Here is an 18,385-nt window from a genome sequence, read left to right on the forward strand (position 1 = left end):
CAACTCTAAGGGGTGAGAGCATTAAAACTCCGACTTTACGTTTCTTACAGGCATTTTTGGACCACCCGAATGTATGCATATACATATGTACTTAAAAGTGCCTTCGCGGTAAACCTAGGCGTATGAACAACCAACGCAAAATTGGCGCACAAATTTCCGCACAATATTTTCATAAGGCCATGTAAGTGCATACTTATGTATGTATTTATTTTCGACATGTTACAATTTGTTGCTTTTTTTTATTTCCGCATACGTGCCACGCTGGGGGACTAGTTGGTATCTACATAGAAATACACAGAATACATACACTTGCACAAAAACACTATGGCCACTGCCGTTGTTTGCTCTTGAAGTTTTAAGGTCTCTTGGGTATGCTGCTGCGCCAAACAGCTTTTATTTCCTAGCTTGCTTATTTTACTTCGTTTTTTGTGTTATTTTATTGTTTTTTCTTTCGTTTGTTATTAGTTCTGCTATTTTGTGCAATCAATGTAGAGTTCGTAAATTAGAGTTTCGTATGCCTAAATTTTACTAACTATAGTTTTCAGCTTCGCACCATTACCCTGATGAGCGCAAAGTTCACTGTCACAGGCAGTTTTGCTCACACTCACCGAATTTCTCGCAAAGTCTTTTCCGGTGCGATGGCCTTGCTTTTAAATACTTGGGTTAGAATTCCTTTCCACTTGGCTTCACTTTTCTCCTTCTACCGTTAAGCACACCTTTTATTATTATTTTTTTCCGTGTTTACTTCTACATTTCTTTTAGCTTCTCAACCACATATTGACTTCCTTGCGCCGGATGTGAAATAACCTGCTTTCCGCGTTGTGGCTAAATTTTCTTAATACTGTTTGTAAATTAACTTTTCCTAATTTCCTTAATACCTTTTGTTTTATTAGTGCGGAACATGAAAACTAAGTTGGTTTGAATTTTTTGTAACACTGCGCTACAAAGTTCACTTGAATGTGTTCACTTTTCAGCTTTATAAACTGATAAATGGACCAGATTTTAAATTATTTTCTTGTTTAATTTTAAAAACAATTTATTTGTTAAATTCGGCAAATTACTTTAAAGACTAAATTAATAAAATCAATCAAATGGTTCCAAATGCCTTAAAAGCCTGGCTACCGGCAATATAGATAAACAAGTCAGTTAAAACTTGTAGCAACTTTAAAAAATTCAATACATTTCTCTTAAACATTTTTAATTAAATTCAAATCGTTTGTTAAAAATGGCAACATTTGGCCTTCATTCAAAAGAGGCTTTTATGCTTAATTCCTTTCCTTGGCTTAGAGCTAGGTTGGTATGTGGGTCTTTACCATCGCAGTGGCAGGAGTAATAGTTAGGTACTTAGATACATTATATACCTAAATTGAGTGGTATACCAGCTGACCAACTGACATACTTACATATGTGGCAGCCCACTAGCTTAGCTTTATAGAGACGATGAAGAGAACCTAAACAATCATAAATACAATATTTTTACCCATTCTGGCTCCCAGGAATACCACGGAAAAAATTGAGAGATCTTTTATGATAAAATAGTGTGCCATAGGTGACGTCCTACGTACGGAGAAGGCCGTCGATATCTGCGAATACTTTTTTAAAATCTCTTATGCTCATAGTAAAAGAGTGGATACCTAAAATAAAAATAAGGTCTGTAAATTGCAATATCTTTAACCCTTAATTAGGCGCATGGGGTCAAGGCCATTTCAGGTTGAAAACAAATATTACCTGGAGTGCTTGGAGCGTGCTTGCGCTCTTTCTAGCTCCCTAACTGCACCCAGATCAAATTCAGGTTCTAACGCACGAAACGATACCAGCAGAGAGGAGTGAACAAGGTGAAACAAGTCTCAACTGGCGCAGTTTGAAAATAACCAATAAAAGTAAATCGGAAACGGAATAGACTTATCGGACGATTAACGTTAACTTAGGTAAGTTACACTTTTCTAACAAGGTGAATTATTTGTTGGTAAACCGTTGTTGATGACAAGCTTTCGTGGAACTCAAACCCAGCTATACAAAAATATGCACGTGAAACTATAGATTTTATAACGATGGCCGTGTGGATGATCCACCTAAGTCGGCAGCCACTTCTTAAACGCCCTTTCTCAGATAATTTTTCAACAACGCCCTATTTCAGAATTTGATTGAAGAACGCCCTATTTCAGAATTGAGATCAAGAACGCCCTATCTCAAAACACCACATTTCAGCACATTTTCAATATATTTTCGTTATGCCGCGTACTCAGTTTTTAATTTTCTCTTCAATCTAATTTTTTAAGGACATTAAAGTTTCAAAATACCAAATTTTTTTTAATTAGTTTGAAATACTTTTACTCACTTACTGACATGAATATGTCTATGTATCAAAAGAAAGACGATATGTACAGTTATTAAAAAAAATTGTATTTACTTCTCGCCAGGGCAAATAGATAATGTACAATAATATCTTGAAAAATGCATCCTTAAATATCCTTAAATTTTTTTAATGAATTTTTTATGAAAATAAACAATAATTATAGTACATACAAACATATGCACATGTGCATATACAAAGCAGAAGAGCTGGGCAGGCATAGCCGAGACATATCGGATAAGCCCAAACTTGATTACCTGGTGTACTAATTGCTCATTTCCTTAAGAGGGTACCTGGGTAGGTGTATATGGATGGAGGTTATGATACACGGAACTAATGGGAAAACATATATCCATTTTCCAGGCTGAAGCATAAGTCATAGAAAAATGTGCGTATTTTAATATCAAGCGAAACTACCGGAAGCAGAACATCGCGATCTTGACTGACAGCCAAGTGGATATCAAGGCACTCAAATCTTATCAGGAAACATCTAAACTTGATAGGCTGAATACTCTTGACCATGCTGCTATTAAAGGAAACGAAATTGCCGATAAACTTGCGAAGTAAGGAGCATTAACCCCTTTCAACGGCCCAGAGAATTTCTGTTGCACAGGAAAAGGGGCACTCTCTGCCCTGGTCCTAGCTGGACTAATAGACACACCTTAAAAACACGAAGGAGGCACAATAGATGTTGAGGCCATAGTGCTTTATCCCCAACAAAAAATAAAATCAATAATATTAACATACAAAGCATATAATAGGTACTTATTTAATAGACGAGGAAAGCCATAGCCCGAAGGTTTAAATATTTTTTTTACGTTATTTTAAAACAACAAGATTAACGTAGTATTACTACAGTATTCATATATCGTTAACATACATATAATTTTTTCTCGAAAAAATTATCTCAAAATTCTATGTATATTTAAGGACACATTCTTGAAGAAATCACATTGGGCATCATGCAAAAAAAAGTGAGCTTAAGCTCTGGCTCAATTTTTGCACTGGTGAAGGGAGTTCAAGCTCAAGCATTCGTACTGAAAATCGAGTCGGAGCTTAAGCTCACTTTTTATGAAGAGGTCCGTTAATTTAGTATATTTATCCCATGAAAAGGTAACAAAAAATTTTTTGAATGGCTGGATAGACCATATTCTTTCGTTCGATATCCATATTAATATTATTGCGTGAGTATAATATTTAAAACGGTTTTTCGTTAAAATTAAGTCCTTTGAAAATTTAAAGTCCTTAAAAAAATTAGACTAATTAAAAATCTATAGTTTCACATGCATATGAAATTTTTCTTGGATAAATTTCACGGTCTCACGGTGTATTATCAACGAGACATTTACGTGGTTATTTTTATTTAATATTTACAGCATATTTCCAATGAATAGCTATGCTATTTTCTTCTATTTGTTTTAATTTAATTTTATATTATTTTAATTTATGTATTACATACATTTTTATTTACATATTTAGGCATATTCTTTGTTATATACAAATTTACTTTTCATAGTATTTTTTATTATTATATTTGTGGCGTTTTTACCGCTACTTTATAGATAACTATTTGATTTTAGATATTTTTAAAATTAAAAAAACACCATTTTAGTCATTCGCTTTGCAAAAGTTTGCCTTTATAAAAATCATTGTTTTATATTAGCAATTTATAAACTATTTTTTGCTCTATATTTTTTTAGACTTTTGTCATTTTATTCCACTTTTTGCACTTCCTTTTAAACACTTTACCTTGTAACCGCAGCAAGTGTGCTCTTATTTGATAAACATTGCCTCCTGCAGTTTTTCATGGTTTTAGTAAATTCCCTAATTACAGTCCTGCATTTAAACAATTTACATTTTTTATTGTTTTATATATGTAAAAAAAAATTCGGACGAATCAATTAAAATATTTGCACTTCATAAAATATTTCAAAACTCTGAACACAGCATCATTTTTTTGTTTGTTATGAAATTAAAAAAAAAAAAGTTTTAGCACATTTCGAAACGTAGTTTTTCTTTTTAGATAATGAAGTTATTTTTTGTTGGGTTTTACTGAAGTAGGCATAAAAAATTTAACTCGCGCAATCACAAATTCAACCGAAGAAACCTCAGTACACAGCTATCTGTATATATACACTTATTAATATGTTTTTTTTTCAGCTAAATTAGATTGATTATATTAAACATTTTTGTTTAAACAATTTTCTGCGAATTCACTGCTCTTTAAAGATGTGTTTAAGTTTACTACTTTTCGCTGCTAATTCTTAAAAACAAAAATGCATTTGCTGCAACATCCGACTGCAACATCCGTGCACACACACACACACAAGTGCATTTTTAGCTAGTGCCACTAAGTCTACATATACCTCGCCACCGACAGTCTGTCGCATTTTTCACTAGCTGCTCTACTTAATCATGTCCGACTGCTTTCATTTCCGTTCACATTTACTTAACACAGGCCTTTCTTCCGTTCGCTTTGTTGCCGCTTTCAAACCGCTTTATTGTCGCTTTCAAACCGCTTAGCCGTTCATACATACATACGTCCAACTGTCCGACCGCTCGCTGAATCGCTTACGCCACCGCTGCTCGTCTCGCTTTTCACGTTCGCTGTCACCGTCACCGTTACCGTTACCGTTACCGTTACCGTTAAATTCCTTACCGCAATTCGTAAATATTCGCTTGAAAATTTTTGCGTTTCGGCGTAACTATGATTTTGAGTTTTGTTTGGCGCGTCGTCATTGTCGGCATCCGTGCAGTGCGTCACAGCGAGCATTACATGTTAAATGGACAACGCATAAAAACAAACTGACTCCGACTCCACTGACACAATGTGACACAAACAATTAGCGCGACTCGGTTTTCACGATTCGATTGCTTGCTGCTGCCATGGAGCTTCCACATTCGCTAGCTGGCTCGCCTGCTCGGTTTTTGTAGGTTTTCTTTTTTTTGTGTGCCTTTTTTTCTTTCGTCTTTCTTGCCACGCTTGCTTTAAAAGCAGCATCGTCTTGCAAGTGACGGCAGGTGGCAACGGTGTTGATGCCTTTGGCGGTGGCTGTGACCATGGCAGGCGCGCCGGCTCCGTGCCATGCGCACCGCCAACAGCCAGCAGCCAACAGTCAACGCGAAACCGTTACAATATGCATTGAGGTGGTGTTGAAGTTTGTCGGATTTCGTGCTGACAGCTTGCTGTTAATGTTTGCTGTTAAGCAGTTATCGGCTGGTATGAGGAGCAGTATGGAATTATGTTAATGTTATTAAGGACGAAAGTCCTTGCGTCAGATTATGGCAGGCTTAACTGGATTTGGGTGGTGGAAGTGCAAGAAGCTTTAATGCTAACATTTGGCGCGAACAGTTAAGAGAGTGAGTTACCAGCTTAAGCTTTCACTCTTATTTTATCGATGTAAGTAATGGAAAATTCGTGTGGATTCTATGTTGAGATTTTTAGAACTTTTATGTTATGTTTGTGTAAATGCAAATACGTCTGTAGCATGTATTTATGTATGTTCGTATATATGACTGCAAATTAACTAAACGTATAATGCATCAGAAAGTCATAACCGTTATTAATATGGTCAGCAAGCACGAGGAGGAATTTTGAAAGCCAGTATATGGTAAAAGCAAAATTACTGCCACTAACGAATGTGCATAGATTACGCTGTGCGTCAAAAACCCAAAAAGGGCCAAATATAATAAAACTGCGTTGTTAGTTTTTCTCTCCGACGCACAGTGTTTTGACTGTATGAAGGGCCAAATATGACTACATGAAATTGCCTGCAACATGCGTCTCATTTCAAGACCTGAAGAACCGGTACTTACATTTTTTTACTAAGAATAGATAAATACCAAATAAACGACAAATACCTTCACCTAAATATTCCCTGACAAATAAAGAATTTATTAAAGTGGAAAAAGAACCATTTGCTTTAATACAAAATCAACCTTCAAAAGGAACTTTTTTAATTATTTTCTGTTTTCGACCTAAAAACAGCATGAAGTTTTAGAAAAAAAAAATTAAATCGTTTTTTTAGTTTTTGCGACCATGAAAATGGATTGGATATTTAGAAGTCTTGTTTTGCGATATCCCTTCTCCTTCTCGAGATATTGGATTTTGTAAAATTTTTCAGAATAGAGCACTTTGCGGCGTAGTCAGAATGAAATTTATTAAGGTGGCCTAGTGTGTTCGTGCTCTTAAAGTCAGGCCTGAGTTCTCTGGCTATTTTGTAAGTCTGTATATCCGACCACCTTTTCCTAGTAAACCAATTTCTCTTTGAGCGACTCTGAGGGGCATCGCTGTGCAAAGCACTCGGATTTCTCCAAGTAGGCTCCTGCCTTCGCCAATTCATCGGTCATCTCATTGCCTTAAATGTTCCTAAGGCCGGAAACCCAAGAGAGACGCTCACTGACGCAGACTCTGAGTATAATTCCGTTTATATATACTTATTTTTCCTTAATATATAACCTTTTAAAAACAATTGTTGCAAATTTTCAAGGATGCAAAAGGTTACAATTTCGAGAGGACATTTTCAATACTTATTCGTGCTTTTGGACCAACAAAATTTTAGGTTTTCAATTCTATGCAATTTCCTTTTTGAATGTTTGTTTCGGTCAAATCTTGAAAACGACATTTAACTAGCTTCCCGATTAGCTGCAAACTCAAATTTTAGCTTAAAACCTGATGACAAAATGCAATCTGATATTTGAGTTAGTCTGCTAGGTGGCGCTGAAGGCGAGGTATTTCGAAACCCCGTATCTATTAGATTCATATTTTAAATTTACTTTTCCCATAAAACTTAGCCATTAGTTGGCGGGGGTCGATATATTTCTAAAACCTTCATCTATGATCCATGACATAACATGAAAAAATAATAACTTTTCACAAAGTTTTACTGGTAGGTGTTGCAGGAGTCTAGGTATTTGGAATACCCATATTTATGGTCCGATTTGGTTTATGTTTAGAAAACTTGTTTTTAAAAATATTTTTTTGCTGTTGACTTATTTGTTTATAAAATTTGCTGTCGCACGGTGTCTTTCTTCCTCAATTCCTCTAATACACACATGTATTTCTCTACAATAAAGTCGTTCCCTTTACATTTATGTACATATTCCACTATCAGGCGTTTATTAATTTTAGTCATTATCCAGAATTATAAAACATCAGTGATCACTGAATGCATGACATTTTCAACTAATTTTCTTTAGGTTTTGTTAGTTTATGGTATTCGGCATTCCCTCGTGGAATTCCCTTAGAGTCAGGGCTAGTTTGTAAAACCATTGGTATTCTGCGAAACTAGATTGCTCAGAGGCCATCCATATCATCAAAGTAGATAGTATCTTCGTCAAGAGCTTTTGTTCTTCATTTTGCTCGTCGTCTGGGTAATGGCAGAAAAGTGTTAAATGATTTTCTGCTTATTCTCGTTCATGCCAACTCTGCAGTAGTCGTTCCAGGGCGCGCCTAGTCCAGCTGAGTATTTATTTTAAAATTAGATAAAACTGTTTGATAAGAACTTCATTTACCATGCGCAATTGATGTAGTCTGGCTTTCACCACGCATCGCGTAACAAGTGGCGTAAAGAGCACTTGGGTATCTATGTGCTAGTTGAGTTTTGTACCTACTCAAGAAATTATATTAGTTTATAAGCTGAAGAAAAGTTATGTTTTCGTTTATGTAAATAAAAGCCTATTCAACTGTATAAACAAATACGTATTTTACTCAAACGCATTCATTATTATTTAGATATTAAAAGAAATGCCTTATTAATAACTGCCATGGAATATTAATTTGTTTTTGTAATTTAATATAATTAATGGGGTATGCCAAACCCCACCCAGTATGACATGTGAGATTTAGTCACCTAGTATACGGAGGGTTAAAGGTATATCTCTGATATTAATCCATGCCACACGTTCAGCTCACGTAAATCAAAATATTTTGGTGGATGACTTAAAATATAATACAATTTGTAATCCCGACGAAAAAACCGCAACTTTTTTGGTGATGCATTCTAACGTACCTGCATACATACGTAAGTACATATATTCTATAGCAGTAAAACAAAAGCCAAGTTCTCAAGTTATTTAATTGAGAGCAAAACGCTAAGGCAATTAGCACAGCTATGCAAAATGGGAAAATTACCTCACACCCATCAAATGTGGTGTGAAATGCTTTAAATCAACTTCAATGTTAAGTGAACATGCATTTGCATGAATGAGAAGAATTCCATACACTTCTAAATATACATGTGAATACTTATTTATACATATGTACATACATATGTGCGAATCTTTCTCTGCTTTTGCTAACTTGTAGCAAATATCTCTTCACCCTCCCACTTGTATGCGATAACCAGTGGAGCGGAAAGGGACTCCAACAAAGCATGCAAACGAGTGACTGACAAGTGCTGTCCCAGCTGTGGAATACAGAATCAAAAAGGGAAAACAACGGCTACAGTGTTAGCAACAATGGAATGGCATTGTTATAGCTCAGAGTGGCAACTAACAACAATGCAAAAGAAGAAGGCATGCGGCTGGAAAGAAGACGAGAAGCCGGAAAAAGGTTGACTACGAAGGGCAGCTGGAAGACCATTATACAGCAAAATAAGTACAAATATCAAAGTACATGTCTATATGGCAGGTCCTTAAACTATCAACATCTAAGCTATTTAAACTATATGTATTTTAGGAGCCACCCCATTACTTTGTTCTACAAAGCTACAAAATGTAGACATCCAGGAAAATTTCAAAATTTTAAACAAGCGTTTAAGAGTCGCTGCCAGGCTTCGAAAATATTATTTTTTTTTTAAATCGCAAAAATTCCACAAAATTTTTACTAGAAATTTGATAAATTTGAAATATTTGAAACTTATTAAGTTAAAATTTTTTGAATTTTCGCAATTAAAAGAACATATAATTTTTTAAACACCTAATAGCGACCCCTACCTTTTTTTTACAATTTTTAAATGAGAGATACACCCTGATGCGGATATTTTAAGGACAAGCCTAATGTAATGTAATATAGAAAGAAAGGAAACATACCATAAAAGGAAACGTAAGAGCCAATTGATTTACCACAAGCTTTTTAGAAATGCTAGCCTTGTCTTTTTTAATTACACAGGTAGTGACACCTGTGGATTCAAAGAAATGCAGTAGTCGAGTGCGGTGCCAACAAAGTGCTTACAGTAATTAGATTAAATGCGCTAAGTGGCAATAACAACAATAGCACTATAGGTAAACATTTGTCATTTGAGCGTTATATGCAATTAAAATGCCACAGGTGTCATAACTGGCTTGTGGCAAGATGCACAAAGGTACATACATACATACTTAGAAAATGGCAATTGTTATTTAACAGTTTTAGTGCATTAACTTTGCATTAATTATCTAATAGCTTGGCATTCGATTAAGGTTAGAAATCGTAATTGCAGCATCTTATAGACACACACATATGCACTCGTACCTTCAATTTTATATATAACAGTAGATACGTATAGCAGATGTCGGTATACATACATACATGTGAAATTTGCTTATGTATATACATATGTACATATATTCTGCATCAGCTCACTAATGATCCATTACAAATAGCGAAAACTTTTCAAGTGTCAAACTTTCAAGTTTAATGCATACAAATGCAGTTTAACGCGCCTTCAAGTTTTCACACGCATCCTTTGGCAGCTAAGTGTTTTGCAGTGTTGCTCCTACGCCAATGGGTATTTACCAAACTCACTTTTTCACTTACATACATTATTCGTTAAGGATTGCTGTTAATTTTGAAGTACTTTCGATTAAGGAAATCAAGCAATTGTGCCGTTTAATTAAATTGCATTCCAATTTCAGTCAGCAACGGATGCTATTATCTACAATTTCTTTTATTTTCAATATTTTTAACCGACTTAAAAAAAAATGCAGGACGGTTATCTGTTTAGGCGCGACATTAAACTATATGCGTTTCATTTCTTCCTGAAAAACCACATGTAAAAAAAAACCCTTTACAAGCAGTTTCTGACCGTAATACTAATCGGACACTGGCATATTGAAAACATAGCTGCAAGGTTTGTGTACCCATATACGGAGTTATGTGGAAGTTATAAATACGATCACACGCTTGAAATAATGATCTTTAAAACTCTAGGGTATCACCACCACCGTCTTACTAGAGACTTTCAAAAATTAATTGGTGGGTTTAGTTTAAGTAGTGCTTCTCCTAGGCATCGCAATGGGCGTCTGTGGTCCCCAAGTAAACTTTTGACAAGAACCTATTCTAAGTAAATTTTGGCTTGTACAAAATATGAGAGAGAAACCCGTATACTTTCCACCAAGCGTAATCTAAGCATATCCACGAAAGGCATACACCTTAAACAAACAGAGAAATTACAATATATATGTATGTAGTTTTTACTCAGATCCATACGTGGATGTCACTATTTTGAAATCTTAAAATCAAAGATGAAAAGTCCACTACGCCAGCAAACTAACTTCAAACGCCTCGGTGTCGCACTCGTAAAATAAATGAAAAATAGCATATTTTAAATTTAAATTCTGCACAGACATTAAAACTGGTCACAGCACGAAATTGCCTTGACTGCAGTAAGTATTCGCTGAGAAGAGAGGAATATAAAGCGTGTCAAGCAGCTTGCTGGTCCAAAGCACTAAAACTAAGGCGATGGCAAGAATATATCTATTATTTCGAGCATTTGACTCACCAACTGTGCTGCTTAATATATCTGCTAGTGCACGCAGACAATTTCATGTTAAATCAAAAAGTCATTTTGAAAGTTCAAATGTGTTTTAGCGAATTATTTAAGCCAAAAATAAATTGGCCACTTCAAATAATGTGTGCTTGTGTGCACAATAACTCAATTCAATGGCCACAAACCAATTTCTTTCTCTGACTGCTTTAGGGGATCTGCTGATCTACGGCGGCAACTCCCCCCTTACTCGGCGCGCTCTTCTGCGCTGCTGAGCTGGAAGTGACATTTATCTACGCATTTCATGAATTTCAATGGGAATGCCAGCAACGGCAGCAGCAGTAGGGAAAAAATAACAAAAACAATAACAAATTAACAGCAAAGCAGTTAAGCATATTTTATGAAGCCATCGAAAGAAGACAACCGACAACCAACCAACAAGGCTAATAAATCGTTAGAAGCTAGGCAGCAATAATGCAAAGGGTACGTAAGAATTTAGGTATTTCTCAGGGAGCAGCTATGAGTAGTGTTGCTGCTACTGCCAATTGCTGAAAAGTGGGTAAGCAAGATTTGCAAGCTAGCAAGACAATAACTCTTCACTTTACATCTGCATTTTGCGATTAGCATCAACACCAATGCGGTGTTAGTGGCTGTGGCTACGTTGGCAACGAGTTGTCTTCGACCAGCCGAATGCCAGTATCAATGACAGCTGCTCGGTTGTCTATCGCACACATTGGATGTAAATATATATATTTGGTAGTACATTGACAACGCTTGTCTGCCACTTTCCACTTTCACGCTTCAACCAACTCATTCAATATTCAAACAAATCTCTCTCATTTTCTCCCTTAACCACTGCATTGGCACAAGCAAGCATTTTGGACATAACTTAGCTAAAGATACACATCCACTCTGGGTTGAACTGGAGACACAAGTGGCTTCGATTGTAGGCATTTAACACTGTTCATGAGGGAAGGAGAATACGCAAAATTTTCAGGATTTGGAATAAAAATGTCTTCATAAATGAGCTGGGGAAAATGGTTCAATTGCAGGAAAGTAGATAGAGAAGCGTCGACGAAGGGACATGTCAGCAGCTTAAGTGTATTTATTATTGAAATGTATGTGGCAACTTTGTATGCATGGAATTCCATATACCATAAGATGCATATGTGTTGGAAAGCTGGCTATGTCATCAATGCTGAGTATGTGAAGGTAACGACTTTGAACTCTTGAAGAACTACGACCACTCGCAAGAATGTCGGTTTCAATAAATTTTTGTGAACTTAGTCAATGTAGATCACATTTTTTATGAGATAGTTGCACACATATCCTCTGCAATAACGGCATAACTCACAATTTCATATACTTCAGTAGAGCCAATTAAAGATTTTTTATTTCGTAATTTAGCAATAATATGTCTTGGAACGTAATTATACCGGATTATTTGCAGTTGTTCTATAGGGAACATTTGTAAGCTTTCAGATTATGACTTTTTGTAAAGGTTTAGTAAGTGACGGACTGAAAAAATACGAAATAAGTAACAACTCGTAAGTAGTTGCTCGAAAAAGGTATAAGAAAGATTTGTTTCGAAAATATTTTTAAAGACAGATGTCACCGATTTAAAAGGAAATTTAAATTAAATGAAACTTAAAAAATGCTGTCAACTCAAAAGAAAAAAAGATATTGCTTTATTTCGAAAATATTTTGAATTCGGTTGCCGCCAGTTTAAAAGACTAATTAAATTTCATTAGTTACCTTAACCTTTAACAACTGTACTTTAGAAAGACACATAACTACTGATGTTGGTCTGTGCGGCCATATAAATTTTATTGTTAAGCAATAAAAATATATGTATATTGCTTCACCAAAACCAGTAAAAATATAATTTTTTTTTTACTTTGCAGAAAAACTAAAAACTTTGAACATTTTTTTAAATTAAAGTTAATTTAATTTCACTTTTATTAGCAATATCTCCAAACCACATGTTATCAAAAAATTAAAAATGTAATTCGTTTGCTTAAAGCGAAAAAGACGGTTTTAAAATAAAAATATTTACTTCAAATTAACACAAGTAAATAAAAAATTTTGCCTACTTTTACAATGACTAGAAACTAGAATATGCTTTATTAAGGAATTTTCTATGCTTTTCAGCGTTAATTTCTCATGTCACTATAAAATAAGAAAAATAGTTTTAATATTACAGCAAATTTTATTACAAATTACATAAATTAATAATAATATTAGTTCTGCTTCAAATTCAAGTTGAATTCCATTTAAGATATAATTTGACAGCTTAGAGACATTTAAAAAGCAATAGAAAAATAATTATGTCAATGCCGAGGTTGGTCTCTCAGACCACATGCAAGAAAATAAATTACAATTACTACCGCACTTCTTACCGCACACGTTTTCTCGCTACGTTGATTAACTCATTGCTGACTCGATGAAAGCTATTCGTAGGATGAAATTTATCGGCATGTAAATGAGATCTTTATTTAAATCTAAAAATTTTGTCGTGGCCTGAGATACCAACAAAAGTACTTAAGGGTTAATCAGTTATTACAATATTGATATCAAACGAAATGTTTAAGAAAGCTTTATTACGAAAACAGTTTTGAATTAAAAATTCAATTTTATTGAACATTGCAAAATGGAATATCTTTCGTCTTTACAGAAAAGATTTTCCACCTTTCCCAAATTTTAATCTATTTTTCCTGACGTAGCTAAATAAAATGTAACAATGAGATTTTGATATGAAACAAACAGTATTGTTAAATGCTTTTATTATTATTTTTTAAATTGCAGCCTATAAAAATAATTTCAAAAATGTACATACTTATTTAGTAAATTAAGTTGCTTTTTCTACTGAAATAGCCAAATTAGTTGAAGAAACTTTTTAAAAATATATAAAATAGTTTTGTGCCAACTGATATGAGTTTCCATTTTTGTTACATTTGAAATCGTAACGTTAAAGCGAAAGCTGGTGTTTAAAAAATTATCTACTAGTGACCCTCCTCTCCTTATTTAGACAAGTTTCTAAGTCTCATTTCCTTTGTGTTTCTCGTCATACGGTTTTCCTTGTGGCAGAAATCCGAAGGACTACAAAGAATTGAGGAATTACAAAAGGCATGGCTATTCAAAACTGGAACTCTATTGTTTTTTTCTTTTTTTTTTGTAGAATAGAGTATCCGCTTTATTATTTTGTTGATGTATTTTTTTCTTGGCCTAAGTTTAAAGCCGTTAAATGACAAAAGAACGCCATCTGTTGCATTTGAGATAGCAATCGAAATGCCATTCCAGTCAACAATAACAACAAATAATTCATCTACGTGCGCAATGTTAAATTGAGCTTAGTTCAGAGAGAGCTTACGAGAGAGAGATAAATGCGCTTTAATTTGAGAAATTTATACGAACGAATAGTATGAATGCAACAGAAAATATAAAGTAAAATTTTATAAAGATAGAATAATAAAATTGGTGTAAAATTTTCTCAAATTGAACATTTTTATTCCTCTGAAACAATAGCTGAAAATACGTTGAGGAAGGTAGCCAGAAAACGTAGACTTACGAACTAAATACGCATGCAAATATTTTATAGAAATAAAATTTTTCCAATTTGGCAATGCCGCATAACTAACTGAATGAGACTTTTCAACTATTTTCTCAACACAGACAACGAGAGCAGCTACATGCCAGAGAGTATAACCATGAAAAGAGCGCGAAGTAGCGTAGATAGCAAAAAGGACGATACCACGTGGTCGCCCACTAATACATTGACGCACACAAGTTTACTCACAACTACAAACGCAGCCAAGTACAGATGTGTTAGAATGCAGCAACCAATACAGCTACAACAGTAGAGTATCTGAGCAGAAAAAATGCGGAAGTGGAAAGTGCGAGGATAAGTGCACAACTATAAAACTGAAATCATATACTACATACATATATATATATATATTAAGTATATGTACTGAAGTAAATAAATGCAAGCTCGCCAAAAAAACAGTGAAAGTTTATAAAAAGACGCAGCTACAATGTAAACAGCTACGCACATATTTATACACTTATGTATGCATGTAAGTGCACTTAAAGTGCTGAACAACAACAATTGCGCTTTGGAGACTGTGAAAAAGTTTATTACTATCTCTGTTTTGTTTGCATTATCTGCGTAAGCATTGGCGTTTGCGGTTTTATGCTTTGCACATCCTTTCATTGGCCATTGTTTGTCATTAAAAATGTATTTACTTTGTTTATTGCGTTCAGCTTTCTAAAACACTTGCGGTGCCATGTATGTATGTACATTAGGGTGGTCCAAAAATGCATGTTAAAAAGCAAAGTCGGAAATCACCCCCTAGGATTGTTCTATACCGAAAAAAAATATACTCTCATTTGTTTATAATAATACCCTACTGTTTATTTAACGATTTTATCATCGCAACTATAATTTATAGGTCCGCCAAAAACCCATAAAACCTCGAAAAATGCAATAGGCGGACCAATAAAAAATCGTTAGCATTAAAGTCTTCCGAAGAGAGCTAGAGTCTTCCGATCTAACAATATTGATTTTCAAGAATTCTACACCATTGCTACGAAAAATTTTATTTTTCCCATAAACAAAAATACATGGAAAATTTTGAGCGCTTTCAGCGACCTCTAAATATTTTTTGATTTCAAAATAACAAAATAAGGGCGTACTTTTTTCGATATAGAACAATCCTAGGGGTTGAGAGCATTACAATTCCGACTTTACTCTTTTTGGACCACCCTAATGTATGTACGTACATATATACATATGTACATATGCATATGGACATACAAGTAGTAAGCAAGCACAACTCAATGTCAACTAGCAATTTTGGCCGACCAACAGAGTTTCTGACAGTCAATTATACACCTTTCGCTGGTCTGCTGGGTGAGCTATGTAAGCCATTTGTGTTAATTAACTAACAAACGAGTGGCGCAAATGCATTACAAATGGCTATGCGGCATACATAATATGTATATGCATGTCGTTAACTTAAGTCACAATCGCCCTAACTAATAAATCTTCTATTTTACAGGAGAAGCAAAAAATATTTAAAGAAGAAAATCAAAAACAGATAGGACTTTTTAGAAAGAGGCATATAAGTCCGCTGTTTTTGGTACTACCACTTTCAAATTTTTTAGTTAGTGACGGTCTATCTTTATATATTTTATCAAAATCCGTGAAAAAACGCAGTTTCGAAAAAGTATCGGTTAGAACCTTTGCTATATGTATTTCACTTAAATAGACGTACCTGGCGTATACGCAATGTCAGGCCAATCGAATGCCTCATTCGAATCTCATTTACAAGATTACAACATAGTAATATAATCCAAAGTATATGTAGTATATATATTATAGTATAGAAATTATAATATAATAAATCACAGATCCTATGTGTATTTCGTTGGAATTGAAAAAAAACGATGTGTTTGCGCAATTCCTATCGATCGCATATCACTGCATATTTTAACTTAAACTGCAACTGCTGCTGGCAAAAAAATTCCTCAAAAATTGTTTTGAGTTTATTGACCGCCTAGCTTATATACATACAAGTACCCACATAAATATGTACATAGTCACCCGAAAATTACCCCAAACGGTCATAAAACTTCCCAGTGAAATAATATTTCGCCGAAACTGATGTTTAGTGGCTGTTAACCAGCAAGTGTTGTGGGTTAATTACCATTTAACGCATTAAATAAATTTTAATAGCCATTTTAACGGGTCTGTCAATGCCTTCGAGCAATCGATTGCCATTTTACCAGCATACCTGCGGGTATATTTTGAAGATACCAACTGCCCAAGAGAAAATGCTAATTCAAGTAACTGAAAAGCGGTAGCGGCTCTACATAAATTTTTGCCACAGTGATAACTTTGAGTTTTTTATTGATTTTTCTGTCATTTAACAGGTCATGCGGCTATTGGTGTGAAAGTTCATTAAACTAAATGTCAGAAATAATTTCTGGTGGAACATCAGAATTTTACATGCGAATAGCAACACCAGGGGTAGCTATTAGCAGATATTTTTTTTATTTGTTTATTTATTTATTTGTTGTGTAAGCTAGCATTTAATGGATTTTATCCGTGGCGTTTAATGGCGATTTCTTTTCTCGAAATAATGTTGCATTTATTATGCCCTGCGCCTGGGCTGTCAAGTTTTCGTGTTCTTTTCTCAGCATCTTCACATGCATATTGCGAGCTCGCTCTTTAAAATGTTGCACTCTGATAATGTTGCCATATATGAAGGTGAAATTTTTTTCGAGAAAAGAAAACGCCATAAGTTACAATTTAACTTTTGTTATATCAAAGTGGCTCAGCAATTTTCAAAAACATTTTGGTAAAAATTGCTTTCTTTAATGCAATTTTTAAGTACATGGCTCGACTTTGACTTAACAATAATATTTTGAAAAAATGTTATTAAACTATACAAAAAAAAATTATCTGAAAGTTTACAAATATAATTTAGAACGTTTGTTTATTGCCCCATTCTGACTACTTTTATTAACTTCTATTACTGTTTCGCTTTCTCGCAAATATCGTAGAGTTATAATACTAAACTTTATTCATCAATCAAATATAAATAGAAAAACGAAATTGTATAATTTTTATAGGGAAGGGAATTCAAGACACGCAACTTTTCGGCATTAAATATCGATTTATTATTTATCGACATTATCTCTGAATTCAGTTTTTTTTTTTTGTTAACAAAAATTCATGCCAAAGATATTGAAAGCATTTATATAAATACATACATATGTACATACAACACAGCAATTAACAGGAAAGCTAGTCAAAGTCATTAACAGACCTTTTGTTGAATAACTTGGGACAGAAAGAATGTAAAGATGTGTAAATGCCTTTTGACTTTGTACTATTCTGCAGCCAGATTCCAACATTCGCCTTCGCTAATTTCGCCAAAAATCTCCAAAAGAAAAGCGGCGCGTGCTCTCGTACTGCCGGATTCGGCTGACTACACATTGCATTTGCTACTTCTTCTGTAGCTATTGTCAGAATTCCATTGTTGAGATTACGAGATTATTCTACTAAATTCCAACAGAAACATCTACGTGCCTATTCTACAACCAATCAGCGTTAATGCTCGCACCGCTATTGCTACTTTGCGACATTCATAATATACATATATATATATATATGTATCTACGTCAGCAGATAAATATTCAGCAAACGAACCCATCAAAGCAGTCAATGGTTTCTCAACGCTTTTTAATGGCGATGAGGGTAGCTCATTTGACGAAGAAGAGCCAGGACCAATGCCAAGAGATGAAAATCAAATCCTTCGGCCAGACCAAAATGATCCAA

Source organism: Rhagoletis pomonella, unplaced genomic scaffold (genome assembly GCF_013731165.1).
Source record: "Rhagoletis pomonella isolate Grant_MI unplaced genomic scaffold, Rhpom_1.0 Rhpom_scaffold_00975, whole genome shotgun sequence".
Lineage (NCBI taxonomy): Eukaryota > Metazoa > Arthropoda > Insecta > Diptera > Tephritidae > Rhagoletis > Rhagoletis pomonella.